The sequence below is a fragment of the Xenopus tropicalis genome, chromosome 2, assembly GCF_000004195.4.
Source record: "Xenopus tropicalis strain Nigerian chromosome 2, UCB_Xtro_10.0, whole genome shotgun sequence".
Lineage (NCBI taxonomy): Eukaryota > Metazoa > Chordata > Amphibia > Anura > Pipidae > Xenopus > Xenopus tropicalis.
In genome coordinates, this window is record NC_030678.2 from 164,979,569 (window position 1) to 164,995,942 (window position 16,374).

Below are 16,374 nucleotides of genomic sequence, written 5' to 3' on the forward strand. Positions count from 1 at the left end.
GGATAATAGCCTCTGGGAAGGGACTGGGGCTGTGGGATAGCAGGTATAGTAGGGAGAGATGGTGCCTATAGTAGCAGTGGGGGGATAATAGCCTCTGGGAAGGGACTGGGGCTGTGGGATAGCAGGTATAGTAGGGAGAGATGGTGCCTATAGTAGCAGTGGGATAATAGCCTCTGGGAAGGGTCTGGGGCTGTGGGATAGCAGGTATAGTAGGGAGAGATGGTGCCTATAGTAGCAGTGGGGGGATAATAGCTTCTGGGAAGGGACTGGGGCTGTGGGATAGCAGGTATAGTAGGGAGAGATGGTGCCTATAGTAGCAGTGGGATAATAGCCTCTGGGAAGGGACTGGGGCTGTGGGATAGCAGGTATAGTAGGGAGAGATGGTGCCTATAGTAGCAGTGGGGGGATAATAGCCTCTGGGAAGGGACTGGGGCTGTGGGATAGCAGGTATAGTAGGGAGAGATGGTGCCTATAGTAACAGTGGGGGGATAATAGCCTCTGGGAAGGGACTGGGGCTGTGGGATAGCAGGTATAGTAGGGAGAGATGGTGCCTATAGTAGCAGTGGGGGGATAATAGCCTCTGGGAAGGTACTGGGGCTGTGGGATAGAAGGTATAGTAGGGAGAGATGGTGCCTATAGTAACAGTGGGGGGATAATAGCCTCTGGGAAGGGACTGGGGCTGTGGAATAGCAGGTATAGTAGGGAGAGATGGTGCCTATAGTAGCAGTGGGGGGATAATAGCCTCTGGGAAGGGACTGGGGCTGTGGGATAGCAGGTATAGTAGGGAGAGATGGTGCCTATAGTAGCAGTGGGGGGATAATAGCCTCTGGGAAGGGACTGGGGCTGTGGGATAGCAGGTATAGTAGGGAGAGATGGTGCCTATAGTAGCAGTGGGGGGATAATAGCCTCTGGGAAGGGACTGGGGCTGTGGGATAGCAGGTATAGTAGGGAGAGATGGTGCCTATAGTAGCAGTGGGGGGATAATAGCCTCTGGGAAGGGACTGGGGCTGTGGGATAGCAGGTATAGTAGGGAGAGATGGTGCCTATAGTAGCAGTGGGGGGATAATAGCCTCTGGGAAGGGACTGGGGCTGTGGGATAGCAGGTATAGTAGGGAGAGATGGTGCCTATAGTAGCAGTGGGGGGATAATAGCCTCTGGGAAGGGACTGGGGCTGTGGGATAGCAGGTATAGTAGGGAGAGATGGTGCCTATAGTAGCAGTGGGGGGATAATAGCCTCTGGGAAGGGACTGGGGCTGTGGGATAGCAGGTATAGTAGGGAGAGATCGTGCCTATAGTAGCAGTGGGGGGATAATAGCCTCTGGGAAGGGACTGGGGCTGTGGGAATAACTGGGAAGAATATGTGGGCAATAACCTGATCCCACTTTATTATCAGCTTACTTTACTATGTAGAACCCACGTTGCAAGTCAAACCAAACAATGGGATTTAGTCTGTGAGCAAACTAAGAGATTTGCCAGGGGCTGCATTACAAGCATGTTTCCATTTATCAATGCTCTAGAGGTCAACGGGAAGAAAAGGGCAGCTGGCCCATCACTCTTTCAAGCCTACCCTGAAGTCAACTACCAATTAGATCTTTGCTTTTAAACAGCAGACCCGGTAAAACCCTCTCTGCCGATTGGCTGATATCCCTCAAGCTGACCAGGCGGAAACTTTGTTATTATTATTGTTTATTTTTATAGAGGGCTGCCCCTGAGAAAATGATGATGAAAGGTCATTAGTGTAATTACTTCAGTTAAGGGGCTGTCTATAAATCCTACTGAAATAGTTTAGGAAAACTCTACTTCCCCTTTAAGCAAGATAAAGCTTCCTACATATAAGCCGGGGGCAATGGGTTCTACTAAAGATAAACATGTTCATTCCATCTCTCATTCCCTGCAGGTCTCTATCCCCAGTGCCAGCATGCCATGTATTTCCAAGGGCCGGGGCACATATCTCTCACTGTACCGGGTCGCACTTTCTTTTTCTAGCTGCTCCCAGGATACTAAATATATCCCCGAAAGCATTTTCTCAGGCTCGAGAGGCATTTTTAAAGGGGCAGTACGCCCACAAATGTCTCTGGGGAGCTTACATTTACAGCCAAACAAAAGAACGTGCGCAGAATGCCTTGGATATTAAATGAATTAACCCATTCCCGGCATAGGATGCACACAAACTGAAGGGTTAGGGCTCATAATCATGAGCGTTTGTTTCTGCAATTTCCTCCGGTGCTTCCAGCTCTTTGCAGTTTTTAAATGGGGGTCACTGACCCCGGCAGCGAAAAAACTATTGCTCTGTGAGGCTCCAGTTTCATTGTTATTGTCACTTTTTTAACTTTCTTTTCTATTTAGGCCCTCTGCTATTCATATACCAGCCTCTCATCCAAACCACCTCTCTGGTTGCTAAGGTAACTTTGACCCTAGCAACCAAATAGCTGCTGAAACTCCAAACTGGAGAGCTCCTGAACTGAAACTCTTGTAGAGTGTAAGCTCTTTTGGGCAGGGCTCTCTTCACCTCCTGTATCGGTTATTGATTGCTTTATATGTTACTCTGTATGTCCAATGTATGAAATGCAGTAATTCCTTGTAGAGTGTAAGCTCTTTTGGGCAGGGCTCCCTTCCCCCCCTGTATCGGTTACTGATTGCTTTATATGTTACTCTGTATGCCCAATGTATGAAATGCAGTAATTCCTTGTAGAGTGTAAGCTCTTTTGGGCAGGGCTCCCTTCCCCTCCTGTATCGGTTACTGATTGCTTTATATGTTACTCTGTATGCCCAATGTATGAAATGCAGTAATTCCTTGTAGAGTGTAAGCTCTTTTGGGCAGGGCTCCCTTCCCCTCCTGTATCGGTTACTGATTGCTTTATATGTTACTCTGTATGCCCAATGTATGAAACCCACTTATTGTACAGCGCTGCGGGATATGTTGGCGCTTTATAAATAAATGTTAATAATAATAAAATGGAATAATTAGAAAAACTAAAAATAATAAAAAATGAAGACTAATTGCAAATTGTCTCAGAATGTCACTCTCTACATCATACTGAAAGGAAACAACCCTTTAAAGGGGAAGGAAAGGCTACGTCATTAGGAGGTGCCAATATGTTTAACACCCCCAGTCCGTTAATTTAAAAAGCAAATAAAATCTGAGAAATTCTTCCAAATTAAATACTGTGGGTACAGGCTAGAGCCATAACTTGGCATAGATCATTGTCTCATGTTGTTGCTTTATCTCTGAACTGGTACAGGTATCGGACCCCTTATCTGGAAACCCGTTATCCAGAAAGCTCCGAATTACGGAAAGCCTGTCTCCCATAGACTCCATTTTAATCAAATAATTCAGAATTTTAAAACTGATTTACTTTTTCTATGAAGAAATAAAACAGTACCTGTACTTGATCCCAACTAAGATATAATTACCCCTTATTGGGGGCAGAACAGCCCTATTGGGTTTATTTAATGGTTAAATGATTCCCATTTCTCTGTAATAATAAAACAGTACCTGTACTTGATCCCAACTAAGATATAATTACCCCTTATTGGGGGCAGAACAGCCCTATTGGGTTTATTTAATGGTTAAATGATTCCCTTTTCTCTGTAATAATAAAACAGTACCTGTACTTGATCCCAACTAAGATATAATTACCCCTTATTGGGGCAGAACAGCCCTATTGGGTTTATTTAATGGTTAAATGATTCCCTTTTCTCTGTAATAATAAAACAGTACCTGTACTTGATCCCAACTAAGATATAATTACCCCTTATTGGATGCAAAACAATCCTATTGGGTTTAATTAATGTTTTATTGATTTTTTAGTAGACTTAAGGTATTGAGATCCAAATAACGGAAAGACCCCTTATCCGGAATACCTTTGGTCCCGAGCATTCTGGATAATGGGTCCTATACCTGTACTTGCAGCCCAGGCATAAGCCTTTAGTTGCCCTTTAAAGTAGCTAAATAGTGCAGCACTACAGCTTCACTTTACAGCGGTCTCCCTCTCTTACTGCTTCAGGAAACCAAAGGGAAACTTGGTACAACTGTCTGTCCTAAGTGTCCTAAGTGTGTTCCACCAATGGAATTTCATAAAGCACTTCCCCTGTCTCTCCTGGAAAATGCCCGTAATATAAAGGGGGCTCGCAGGGGGGCTCAGCAATGAAAAACAAAGCCCCCAATGTATAACCAGAAGAAGGAACCTGGCGGAGCCCTAGGCTCTGCATTTCTAAGGGCAACAGATGTGTAGGCTCAGCATATAACAGCACGGTGTTACCTCTCTATGTTACCAGCACATATGGCAAGCAGACTACAGGAAAGGAGAACACTGTCTGACGCATTTCAAGCTCAATAAAATCATCTTGCGCATTTCATGCGCAATTAAATCACCTTGCGCGTTTCATACCCAGTGGGAGGGTCATGCTGAACAAGAACAATGGGTGCCATTCAGTAGTGAGAATGAGCGTAATGCTTTCCTCTTTTCCTGTTGGTCGTCCCTACCCCATACAAAGCCTTAAGTTCTCCTTTATGACTTCTGTCTAGGGGTTTGCACTGTAAATTTCTGTCATCTACCGGTTTGCATCATCAAGGGCAAATCAGTTCTACCTGCTGCCTGAAACATACATGAACTTTTATGGTGAAGACACACAGAGCTACTAGTAGCAGCTACTTTTTCACGGCTACTAAATGCCAGAAAATACCCTGCCATAGACAATACTGAGAATTGCTTCTACTAAAACACACGCAGAGCTCATGTAGTAGCTCTGTGTGTCTTCACCCTTAGGGATATATATACTAGATAAACTAAACTGGACCACAGTCACCGTTTCCACAACCCTTGGCCCTTCGATGTAGAAGGCTAAACGCTATGTATGTATGAAATATGGTTTCTGATTAGGCAGATGATTCCAAACAATACCTTTGTACCATGGATATTAGTTGGTTCCTCGATCAGTCAGGTCTGAAAGTTTCCTCAGCCAATGCCCTGGGGCCAGTTCTAGGTGCACTGGCAGATGAGGAACGGTCCAATATCTATAATTATATAATTGTCCAGTATGTGGCTACCTTAATAGGATCTACTACAAGTTAAATGAAGCATAACGCTGGGCATACATGCTGACATCCAAATGGCCTTTACCTGATTTGACCACTAACACAGTGGGCAGAATTGGGCCTCTGGGACAACAATCATATCATAATGGGGCCTTAGGAGACCTGTTAGGAGAGGACCATATGAGTGTACAAATGCTTTCCTTACCCAACAGCTTTTTAAACCTGCCTGGTTAATATCTGCCCAATTTCCAGCCAAATATTGATAGAACAGAACCTTCCGATAAACTGCCGACTTGGCCTGGAGGAACCAAGTCAGTGGCTTTTATCTGCCCACTAGAAAATGTACATGTTTTGCCAACTTACTGTAATAGAAGACATTGTAAGACCATACAAAGACGCGGGCGAACTGGGGTTGTGGGGAGTACCCCTTTATCAGTGATCCCCAACCAGTGGCTCGGGGGTAACATGTTGCTCCCCAACCCCTTGGATGTTGCTCTCAGTGCCCCCAAACCAGGGAGTTATTTTTGAATTCCTGACTTGGGGGCAAGTTTTGGTTGAATAAAAACAAGATTTCCTACCAAATAAAGCCCCTGTAAGCTGATAGGGTGCATAGAGGCCCCTAATAGCCAATCACAGCCCTTATTTGGCTCCTCCATGAACTTTTATGGTGCTTGTGTTGCTCCCCAAGTCTTTTTACATTTGACTGTGGCTCATAAGAAAGAAAGGTTGGGGATCCCTGGCTTATATCGTAAGGCTAGCCAATGCCTAGGGGGGATTAGAGCCTGTAATGGGGCAGCATTGCCTAAATATATGAACACTAAACTAAAGTGACAGAAACTAACACAGTGCCCGTTAGTCAAAACATGAAACAGAACCCCAGCAAAAGGAGCAATTAGGTAACTCCAGGGTGTATTTCTTTTTCTCCCAATAATTCCATTGCCCCCCCAAAGCAAACACTCCAACGGCAGCGCGCTGGAATAGTTGCACAAAGAAGCTTTTCCAGTGGAAATAATGAGGAGCCGTTTTGTTTCTGTGGCAGACGACAGACAAGTCGGGACATTGGCGCTGCAGACATGCTAATGAGCCCCCCCGTGGAATGCGTCTGGCTCTGTTTACCTCATATGCATAAAAATGCACTTAAATACCAACCAGAACAGGGCAATGTCGGGCACAACTGCTTCCCCACTGCCCAGGTAACTGTAAAGCACCAAGAAAGCAAAAGAAAATGTCATTTTTTCACCTTATTACCCGACTATCTGGGCATGTGTGGCACCTCACATTGCCCTACACCAGCCGGATAAAGCTCAGGTTGGCCACATACAAGCACCTTATACCAAGGCAAAGTGTCACTGCATTAACAAAATACCAACTTAATGAGTTTTTGTTACAAATAAAAGTTATACCCCATTAAGAGACAAGATAATGAATGCCAGGTTAAGACTTGGCACATTGATTTTGGGCATTCTGCCCACCAATATCTGCACTAAAAATGCTGCCTCGTGTAAATGCCCCCAGGTATTATCATTCCATTCCTAACTGCAAATCCCATGAAAATCATTCCCTATGTCGCCTTTACACAATTTCCACCAGGAACTGGGGGTGATTTTGGTCTCAGGGGGGCTATCCAGTTGGATCAGCGCAGAAGCAATTATACCAAGCTACCAATTTATCTAACTGCAAAATGCGCCCACAACTGGTGGCTGGTTGCTATGGGTAACTGGACCACATCCCACTGAAGTTACATTCAGGTATCACCTTAATGCCTTACAATGCTTTATAGTTTTGTTTTTATGGGAAGAAAATAAACCCAACACTTCTGGAAAATACCAGTTTCCCTTTAAAAGCTGCTCCTTTGGTTTCTCTTCCCCCCACCTCCAACAGACCCCACCAGTGCCAAGCCAACACTGAAGGGTAATTTTACAATGTTCCCCCCCTCCGTTTTCACATCCTGTCCCCTCCTGCCTCTCTCTCTCCCTTCCTTCCTTTCCCTGTGTTCCTAGCACAGACGCACAACCCCCTCGCAAAGTCCCCAGCGCACCCTCCAACCTTAGGGAGCACCGAACAGCCACAATGGAGTCAGACAAGCTGCTACATGAGGGGCATTCTGGCTCCAACAACACAGGGAAAAAGCACAGATTCATCCAATTTGCTGTTCAAAGGCACTCACACACTGTGCCTGCATGAGATCAGATTGCAAGGGGAAGTAAACCCTTAAACCAGCATCTCTGAATAAATGATGAGTGCTCTACCACTTTAAAAAGTATCAGCACCATATTAATACTATAGTAATAATACTATACCTGCAGTATCAGTTCTACTTAGGTCGATCTGTGAAAGTGGGGTAACCCAACCTGGACCCCCCCCCCCCAGCCAGTGTACCTGGAATACAGTGTAACAAAAGTTACAGGACCAACCAGAAGCTTCACAGTATAAAGACATTAATTACCTACACTAGTGTATAGCTTTATGGCTAACAGGACCACAGCTGGCCCTCATTCAGCATTATGAGAAACTGCCACATGTCACTAGGGCAGAATGTACTCACTGTGTGCCCCACTTAGCGGATTTGCTGCTTTGCTGCCAAGCGATCTGGTCCCACTAACATCACAAATCCAGGGGCCACGGAGAAACCACGGGAACCCCAGAGAAGCCTGAATGCTTGGCAGCCAATGGGGGCAGTGGCGGCTGCTCCTGTGCTTTTATAAGGCAGTGACACAGTTAACTGAGTGTACAAGCCCATTCCATAGGGGGGTGCCTGGATAATAAAAATAAAGCCCACCCCAAGCCATCATGTGCTTACATGAAACCTAAACATACAATTATACCTTTCAGTACTGTTATTTGTTATTAAAGCTCTCTCCCCTCTGAGCTATTTCTGAACTACAACTCTCCGCAACCATCAGGTGTCAGGGGATATGGGAGCTGCGAAGGCCACAGGTTGGCTGGAGAGTTATGTGGCCATTTGGCAACAAAATCACTTACTGTACAGGGAAGTAGCCATTGTGAATGGAAGCCCCTGGGTCTGGCATGGATCTCCAGATGTTGTTGAACTATAGCCCCCACAGCAGCATGTAGTGCAGTAACAGCTGGAGAGTCAGTTCCAGTGGGCAGCACAGAGCAAAGTGGCAGTGCCCATAGGGCCAGGGATGCGAGTAGGAAAGTGTGCCCCCCCCGGGTTACTGGTTCGGCTGGTTCCCCCCGGGGTAGAGCCCTAAGTGCCCTGTGCCAGTCCATTCCCAGCTCCCCGCTCAGTGCGGCTCAGTGCCCCCCAGCCCCTGCCCTCCCCTCCGCCCCGCACACAAAGGGACACTCACCTACAGCTCCTGCTCATATACACTCCCTACGGTCCGGCCGCCGGGCAGCCCCTCACTGCCCCTCACTGCCCCCCAGGAGCGGAGGCTGAGCCCCCTGCATGGGACATGATGTGCAGCAGCAACAGCAACGTACTGCCCGGAGCCGCCAGCAGCAGCCAGGAATGGGAGGAATGTGCAGCGCTCTACCTACAGCCGGCTTCCCCTGGGTCCTACTGCCTACTTCTATACCTACAGCCGGCTTCCCCTGGGTCCTACTGCCTACTCCTATACCTACAGCCGGCTTCCCCTGGGTCCTACTGCCTACTCCTATACCTACAGCCGGCTTCCCCTGGGTCCTACTGCCTACGACTATACCTACAGCCGGCTTCCCCTGGGTCCTACTGCCTACTTCTATACCTACAGCCGGCTTTCCCTGGGTCCTACTGCCTACTTCTATACCTACAGCCGGCTTCCCCTGGGTCCTACTGCCTACTTCTATACCTACAGCCGGCTTCCCCTGGGTCCTACTGCCTACTTCTTTACCTACAGCCGGCTTCCCCTGGGTCCTACTGCCTACTCTAATCCTACAGCCGGCTTCCCCTGGGCCCTACTGCCTACTTCTATACCTACAGCCGGCTTCCCCTGGGTCCTACTGCCTACTCCTATACCTACAGACGGCTTCCCCTGGGTCCTACTGCCTACTTCTAATCCTACAGCCGGCTTCCCCTGGGCCCTACTGCCTACTTCTATACCTACAGACGGCTTCCCCTGGGTCCTACTACCTACTTCTATACCTACAGCCGGCTTCCCCTGGGTCCTACTGCCTACTTCTATACCTACAGCCGGCTTCCCCTGGGTCCTACTGCCTACTTCTATACCTACAGCCGGCTTCCCCTGGGTCCTACTGCCTACTCCTATACCTACAGCCGGCTTCCCCTGGGTCCTAGTGCCTACGACTATACCTACAGCCGGCTTCCCCTGGGTCCTACTGCCTACTTCTATACCTACAGCCGGCTTTCCCTGGGTCCTACTGCCTACCTCTATACCTACAGCCGGCTTCCCCTGGGTCCTACTGCCTACTTCTATACCTACAGCCGGCTTCCCCTGGGTCCTACTGCCTACTTCTAATCCTACAGCCGGCTTCCCCTGGGTCCTACTGCCTACTTCTAATCCTACAGCCGGCTTCCCCTGGGTCCTACTGCCTACTTCTATACCTACAGACGGCTTCCCCTGGGTCCTACTGCCTACTTCTATACCTACAGACGGCTTCCCCTGGGTCCTACTGCCTACTTCTAATCCTACAGCCGGCTTCCCCTGGGCCCTACTGCCTACTTCTATACCTACAGACGACTTCCCCTGGGTCCTACTGCCTACTTCTAATCCTACAGCCGGCTTCCCCTGGGCCCTACTGCCTACTTCTATACCTACAGACGACTTCCCCTGGGTCCTACTGCCTACTTCTATACCTACAGCCGGCTTCCCCTGGGCCCTACTGCCTACTTCTATACCTACAGCCGGCTTCCCCTGGGTCCTACTGCCTACTTCTATACCTACAGCCGGCTTCCCCTGGGTCCTACTGCCTACTGCTATACCTACAGCCGGCTTCCCCTGGGTCCTACCGCCTACTTCTGTACCTACAGCCGGCTTCCCCTGGGTCCTACTGCCTACTTCTATACCTACAGCCGGCTTCCCCTGGGTCCTACTGCCTACTCCTATACCTACAGCCGGCTTCCCCTGGGTCCTACTGCCTACTTCTATACCTACAGCCGGCTTCCCCTGGGTCCTACCGCCTACTGCTATACCTACAGCCGGCTTCCCCTGGGTCCTACTGCCTACTTCTATACCTACAGCCGGCTTCCCCTGGGTCCTACTGCCTACTGCTATACCTACAGCCGGCTTCCCCTGGGTCCTACTGCCTACTGCTATACCTACAGCCGGCTTCCCCTGGGTCCTACTGCCTACTACTATACCTACAGCCGGCTTCCCCTGGGTCCTACTGCCTACTACTATACCTACAGCCGGCTTCCCCTGGGTCCTACTGCCTACCACTATACCTACAGCCGGCTTCCCCTGGGTCCTACTGCCTACTACTATACCTACAGCCGGCTTCCCCTGGATCCTACTTCCTACTTCTATACCTACAGCCGGCTTCCCCTGGGTCCTACTGCCTACTTCTATACCTACAGCCGGCTTTCCCTGGGTCCTACTGCCTACTTCTATACCTACAGCCGGCTTCCCCTGGGTCCTACTGCCTACTCTATACCTACAGTCGGCCTCCCCTGGGTCCTACTGCCTACTGCTATACCTACAGCCGGCTTCCCCTGGGTCCTACTGCCTACTCCTATACCTACAGCCGGCTTCCCCTGGGTCCTACTGCCTACTTCTATACCTACAGCCGGCTTCCCCTGGGTCCTACTGCCTACTTCTATACCTACAGCCGGCTTCCCCTGGGTCCTACTGCCTACTGCTATACCTACAGCCGGCTTCCCCTGGGTCCTACTGCCTACTCCTATACCTACAGCCGGCTTCCCCTGGGTCCTAGTGCCTACGACTATACCTACAGCCGGCTTCCCCTGGGTCCTACTGCCTACTTCTATACCTACAGCCGGCTTTCCCTGGGTCCTACTGCCTACCTCTATACCTACAGCCGGCTTCCCCTGGGTCCTACTGCCTACTTCTATACCTACAGCCGGCTTCCCCTGGGTCCTACTGCCTACTTCTAATCCTACAGCCGGCTTCCCCTGGGTCCTACTGCCTACTTCTAATCCTACAGCCGGCTTCCCCTGGGCCCTACTGCCTACTTCTATACCTACAGACGGCTTCCCCTGGGTCCTACTGCCTACTTCTATACCTACAGACGGCTTCCCCTGGGTCCTACTGCCTACTTCTAATCCTACAGCCGGCTTCCCCTGGGCCCTACTGCCTACTGCTATACCTACAGACGACTTCCCCTGGGTCCTACTGCCTACTTCTAATCCTACAGCCGGCTTCCCCTGGGCCCTACTGCCTACTTCTATACCTACAGCCGGCTTCCCCTGGGTCCTACTGCCTACTTCTATACCTACAGCCGGCTTCCCCTGGGTCCTACTGCCTACTGCTATACCTACAGCCGGCTTCCCCTGGGTCCTACCGCCTACTTCTATACCTACAGCCGGCTTCCCCTGGGTCCTACTGCCTACTTCTATACCTACAGCCGGCTTCCCCTGGGTCCTACTGCCTACTCCTATACCTACAGCCGGCTTCCCCTGGGTCCTACTGCCTACTTCTATACCTACAGCCGGCTTCCCCTGGGTCCTACCGCCTACTGCTATACCTACAGCCGGCTTCCCCTGGGTCCTACTGCCTACTTCTATACCTACAGCCGGCTTCCCCTGGGTCCTACTGCCTACTGCTATACCTACAGCCGGCTTCCCCTGGGTCCTACTGCCTACTGCTATACCTACAGCCGGCTTCCCCTGGGTCCTACTGCCTACTACTATACCTACAGCCGGCTTCCCCTGGGTCCTACTGCCTACTACTATACCTACAGCCGGCTTCCCCTGGGTCCTACTGCCTACTACTATACCTACAGCCGGCTTCCCCTGGGTCCTACTGCCTACTACTATACCTACAGCCGGCTTCCCCTGGGTCCTACTTCCTACTCTATACCTACAGCCGGCTTCCCCTGGGTCCTACTGCCTACTTCTATACCTACAGCCGGCTTTCCCTGGGTCCTACTGCCTACTTCTATACCTACAGCCGGCTTCCCCTGGGTCCTACTGCCTACTCTATACCTACAGTCGGCCTCCCCTGGGTCCTACTGCCTACTGCTATACCTACAGCCGGCTTCCCCTGGGTCCTACTGCCTACTCCTATACCTACAGCCGGCTTCCCCTGGGTCCTACTGCCTACTTCTATACCTACAGCCGGCTTCCCCTGGGTCCTACTGCCTACTCCTATACCTACAGCCGGCTTCCCCTGGGTCCTACTGCCTACTTCTATACCTACAGCCGGCTTCCCCTGGGTCCTACTGCCTACTTCTATACCTACAGCCGGCTTCCCCTGGGTCCTACTGCCTACTCCTATACCTACAGCCGGCTTCCCCTGGGTCCTACTGCCTACTCCTATACCTACAGCCGGCTTCCCCTGGGTCCTACTGCCTACTTATATACCTACAGCCGGCTTTCCCTGGGTCCTACTGCCTACTCCTATACCTACAGCCGGCTTTCCCTGGGTCCTACTGCCTACTCCTATACCTACAGCCGGCTTTCCCTGGGTCCTACTGCCTACTCCTATACCTACAGCCGGCTTTCCCTGGGTCCTACTGCCTACTCCTATACCTACAGCCGGCTTTCCCTGGGTCCTACTGCCTACTCCTATACCTACAGCCGGCTTTCCCTGGGTCCTATACTGCCTACTTCTATACCTACAGCCGGCTTCCCCTGGGTCCTACTGCCTACTTCTCTCCTACCGCCGGCTTCCCCTGGGTCCTACTGCCTACTTCTATACCTACAGCCGGCTTCCCCTGGGTCCTACTGCCTACTTCTATACCTACAGCCGGCTTCCCCCTGGGTCCTACTGCCTACTTCTATACCTACAGCCGGCTTCCCCTGGGTCCTACTGCCTACTTCTATACCTACAGCCGGCTTCCCCTGGGTCCTACTGCCTACTTCTATACCTACAGCCGGCTTCCCCTGGGTCCTACTGCCTACTTCTATACCTACAGCCGGCTTCCCCTGGGTCCTACTGCCTACTCCTATACCTACAGCCGGCTTCCCCTGGGTCCTACTGCCTACTTCTATACCTACAGCCGGCTTTCCCTGGGTCCTACTGCCTACTCCTATACCTACAGCCGGCTTCCCCTGGGTCCTACTGCCTACTGCTATACCTACAGCCGGCTTCCCCTGGGTCCTACTGCCTACTTCTATACCTACAGCCGGCTTCCCCTGGGTCCTACTGCCTACTTCTATACCTACAGCCGGCTTCCCCTGGGTCCTACTGCCTACTTCTATACCTACAGCCGGCTTCCCCTGGGTCCTACTGCCTACTTCTATACCTACAGCCGGCTTCCCCTGGGTCCTACTGCCTACTTCTATACCTACAGCCGGCTTCCCCTGGGTCCTACTGCCTACTTCTATACCTACAGCCGGCTTCCCCTGGGTCCTACTGCCTACCTCTATACCTACAGCCGGCTTCCCCTGGGTCCTACTGCCTACTTCTATACCTACAGCCGGCTTCCCCTGGGTCCTACTGCCTACTCCTATACCTACAGCCGGCTTCCCCTGGGTCCTACTGCCTACTCCTATACCTACAGCCGGCTTCCCCTGGGTCCTACTGCCTACTCCTATACCTACAGCCGGCTTCCCCTGGGTCCTACTGCCTACTCCTATACCTACAGCCGGCTTCCCCTGGGTCCTACTGCCTACTTCTATACCTACAGCCGGCTTCCCCTGGGTCCTACTGCCTACTTCTATACCTACAGCCGGCTTCCCCTGGGTCCTACTGCCTACTTCTATACCTACAGCCGGCTTCCCCTGGGTCCTACTGCCTACTCTATACCTACAGCCGGCTTCCCCTGGGTCCTACTGCCTACTCCTATACCTACAGCCGGCTTCCCCTGGGTCCTACTGCCTACTCCTATACCTACAGCCGGCTTCCCCTGGGTCCTACTGCCTACTCCTATACCTACAGCCGGCTTCCCCTGGGTCCTACTGCCTACTGCTATACCTACAGCCGGCTTCCCCTGGGTCCTACTGCCTACTTCTATACCTACAGCCGGCTTCCCCTGGGTCCTACTGCCTACTTCTATACCTACAGCCGGCTTTCCCTGGGTCCTACTGCCTACTGCTATACCTACAGCCGGCTTCCCCTGGGTCCTACTGCCTACTGCTATACCTACAGCCGGCTTCCCCTGGGTCCTACTGCCTACCTCTATACCTACAGCCGGCTTCCCTTGGGTCCTATTGCCTACTCCTATACCTACAGCCGGCTTCCCCTGGGTCCTATTGCCTACTTCTATACCTACAGACGGCTTCCCCTGGGTCCTACTGCCTACTTCTATACCTACAGCCGGCTTCCCCTGGGTCCTACTGCCTACTTCTATACCTACAGCCGGCTTCCCCTGGGTCCTACTGCCTACTGCTATACCTACAGCCGGCTTCCCCTGGGTCCTACTGCCTACGGCTATGCCTACAGCCGGCTTCCCCTGGGTCCTACTGCCTACGGCTATGCCTACAGCCGGCTTCCCCTGGGTCCTACTGCCTACGGCTATGCCTACAGCCGGCTTCCCCTGGGTCCTACTGCCTACTTCTATACCTACAGCCGGCTTCCCCTGGGTCCTACTGCCTACTTCTATACCTACAGCCGGCTTCCCCTGGGTCCTACTGCCTACTTCTATACCTACAGCCGGCTTCCCCTGGGTCCTACTGCCTACTTCTATACCTACAGCCGGCTTCCCCTGGGTCCTACTGCCTACTACTATACCTACAGCCGGCTTCCCCTGGGTCCTACTGCCTACGGCTATGCCTACAGCCGGCTTCCCCTGGGTCCTACTGCCTACGGCTATGCCTACAGCCGGCTTCCCCTGGGTCCTACTGCCTACGGCTATGCCTACAGCCGCCTTCCCCTGGGTCCTACTGCCTACTTCTATACCTACAGCCGCTTTCCCCTGGGTCCTACCGCCTACTTCTATACCTACAGCCGGCTTCCCCTGGGTCCTACTGCCTACTTCTATGCCTACAGCCGCCTTCCCCTGGGTCCTACCGCCTACTGCTATGCCTACAGCCGCCTTCCCCTGGGTCCTACCGCCTACGGCTATGCCTACAGCCGCCTTCCCCTGGGTCCTACCGCCTACGGCTATGCCTACAGCCGGCTTCCCCTGGGTCCTACTGCCTACTTCTATACCTACAGCCGGCTTCCCCTGGGTCCTACCGCCTACTTCTATGCCTACAGCCGCCTTCCCCTGGGTCCTACCGCCAACGGCTATGCCTACAGCCGCCTTCCCCTGGGTCCTACCGCCTACGGCTATGCCTACAGCCGCCTTCCCCTGGGTCCTACCGCCTACGGCTATGCCTACAGCCGCCTTCCCCTGGGTCCTACTGCCTACTACTATACCTATAGCCGGCTTCCCCTGGGTCCTACTGCCTACCTCTATACCTACAGCCGGCTTCCCCTGGGTCCTACTGCCTACATCTATACCTACAGCCGGCTTCCCCCGGGTCCTACTGCCTACCTCTATACCTACAGCCGGCTTCCCCTGGGTCCTACTGCCTACCGCTATACCTACAGCCGGCTTCCCCTGGGTCCTACTGCCTACTTCTAAACCTACAGCCGGCTTCCCCTGGGTCCTACTGCCTACCTCTATACCTACAGCCGGCTTCCCCTGGGTCCTACTGCCTACTTCTATACCTACAGCCGGCTTCCCCTGGGTCCTACTGCCTACCGCTATACCTACAGCCGGCTTCCCCTGGGTCCTACTGCCTACCGCTATACCTACAGCCGGCTTCCCCTGGGTCCTACTGCCTACCTCTATACCTACAGCCGGCTTCCCCTGGGTCCTACTGCCTACTTCTATGCCTACAGCCGCCTTCCCCTGGGTCCTACCGCCTACTGCTATGCCTACAGCCGCCTTCCCCTGGGTCCTACCGCCTACGGCTATGCCTACAGCCGCCTTCCCCTGGGTCCTACCGCCTACGGCTATGCCTACAGCCGGCTTCCCCTGGGTCCTACTGCCTACTTCTATACCTACAGCCGGCTTCCCCTGGGTCCTACCGCCTACTTCTATGCCTACAGCCGCCTTCCCCTGGGTCCTACCGCCAACGGCTATGCCTACAGCCGCCTTCCCCTGGGTCCTACCGCCTACGGCTATGCCTACAGCCGCCTTCCCCTGGGTCCTACCGCCTACGGCTATGCCTACAGCCGCCTTCCCCTGGGTCCTACTGCCTACTACTATACCTATAGCCTGCTTCCCCTGGGTCCTACTGCCTACCTCTATACCTACAGCCGGCTTCCCCTGGGTCCTACTGCCTACATCTATACCTACAGCCGGCTTCCCCCGGGTCCTAC

General features: G+C 52.3%; 1 protein-coding gene across 3 annotated transcripts in view; it reads right to left on the reverse strand.

The window, feature by feature from the left end:
* Positions 1–16,374, reverse strand: part of amotl1 (angiomotin like 1) — an 81,663-nt gene that overhangs the window by 39,967 nt on the left and 25,322 nt on the right. The window contains 1 exon segment of one of the 3 annotated variants that reach the window (NM_001126890.1): positions 8,353–8,502. The exons of 1 other annotated variant lie outside the window; for it this stretch is intronic. The gene's annotated coding sequence lies outside the window, so the exon portion shown is untranslated. 3 annotated transcript variants of the gene reach the window in all.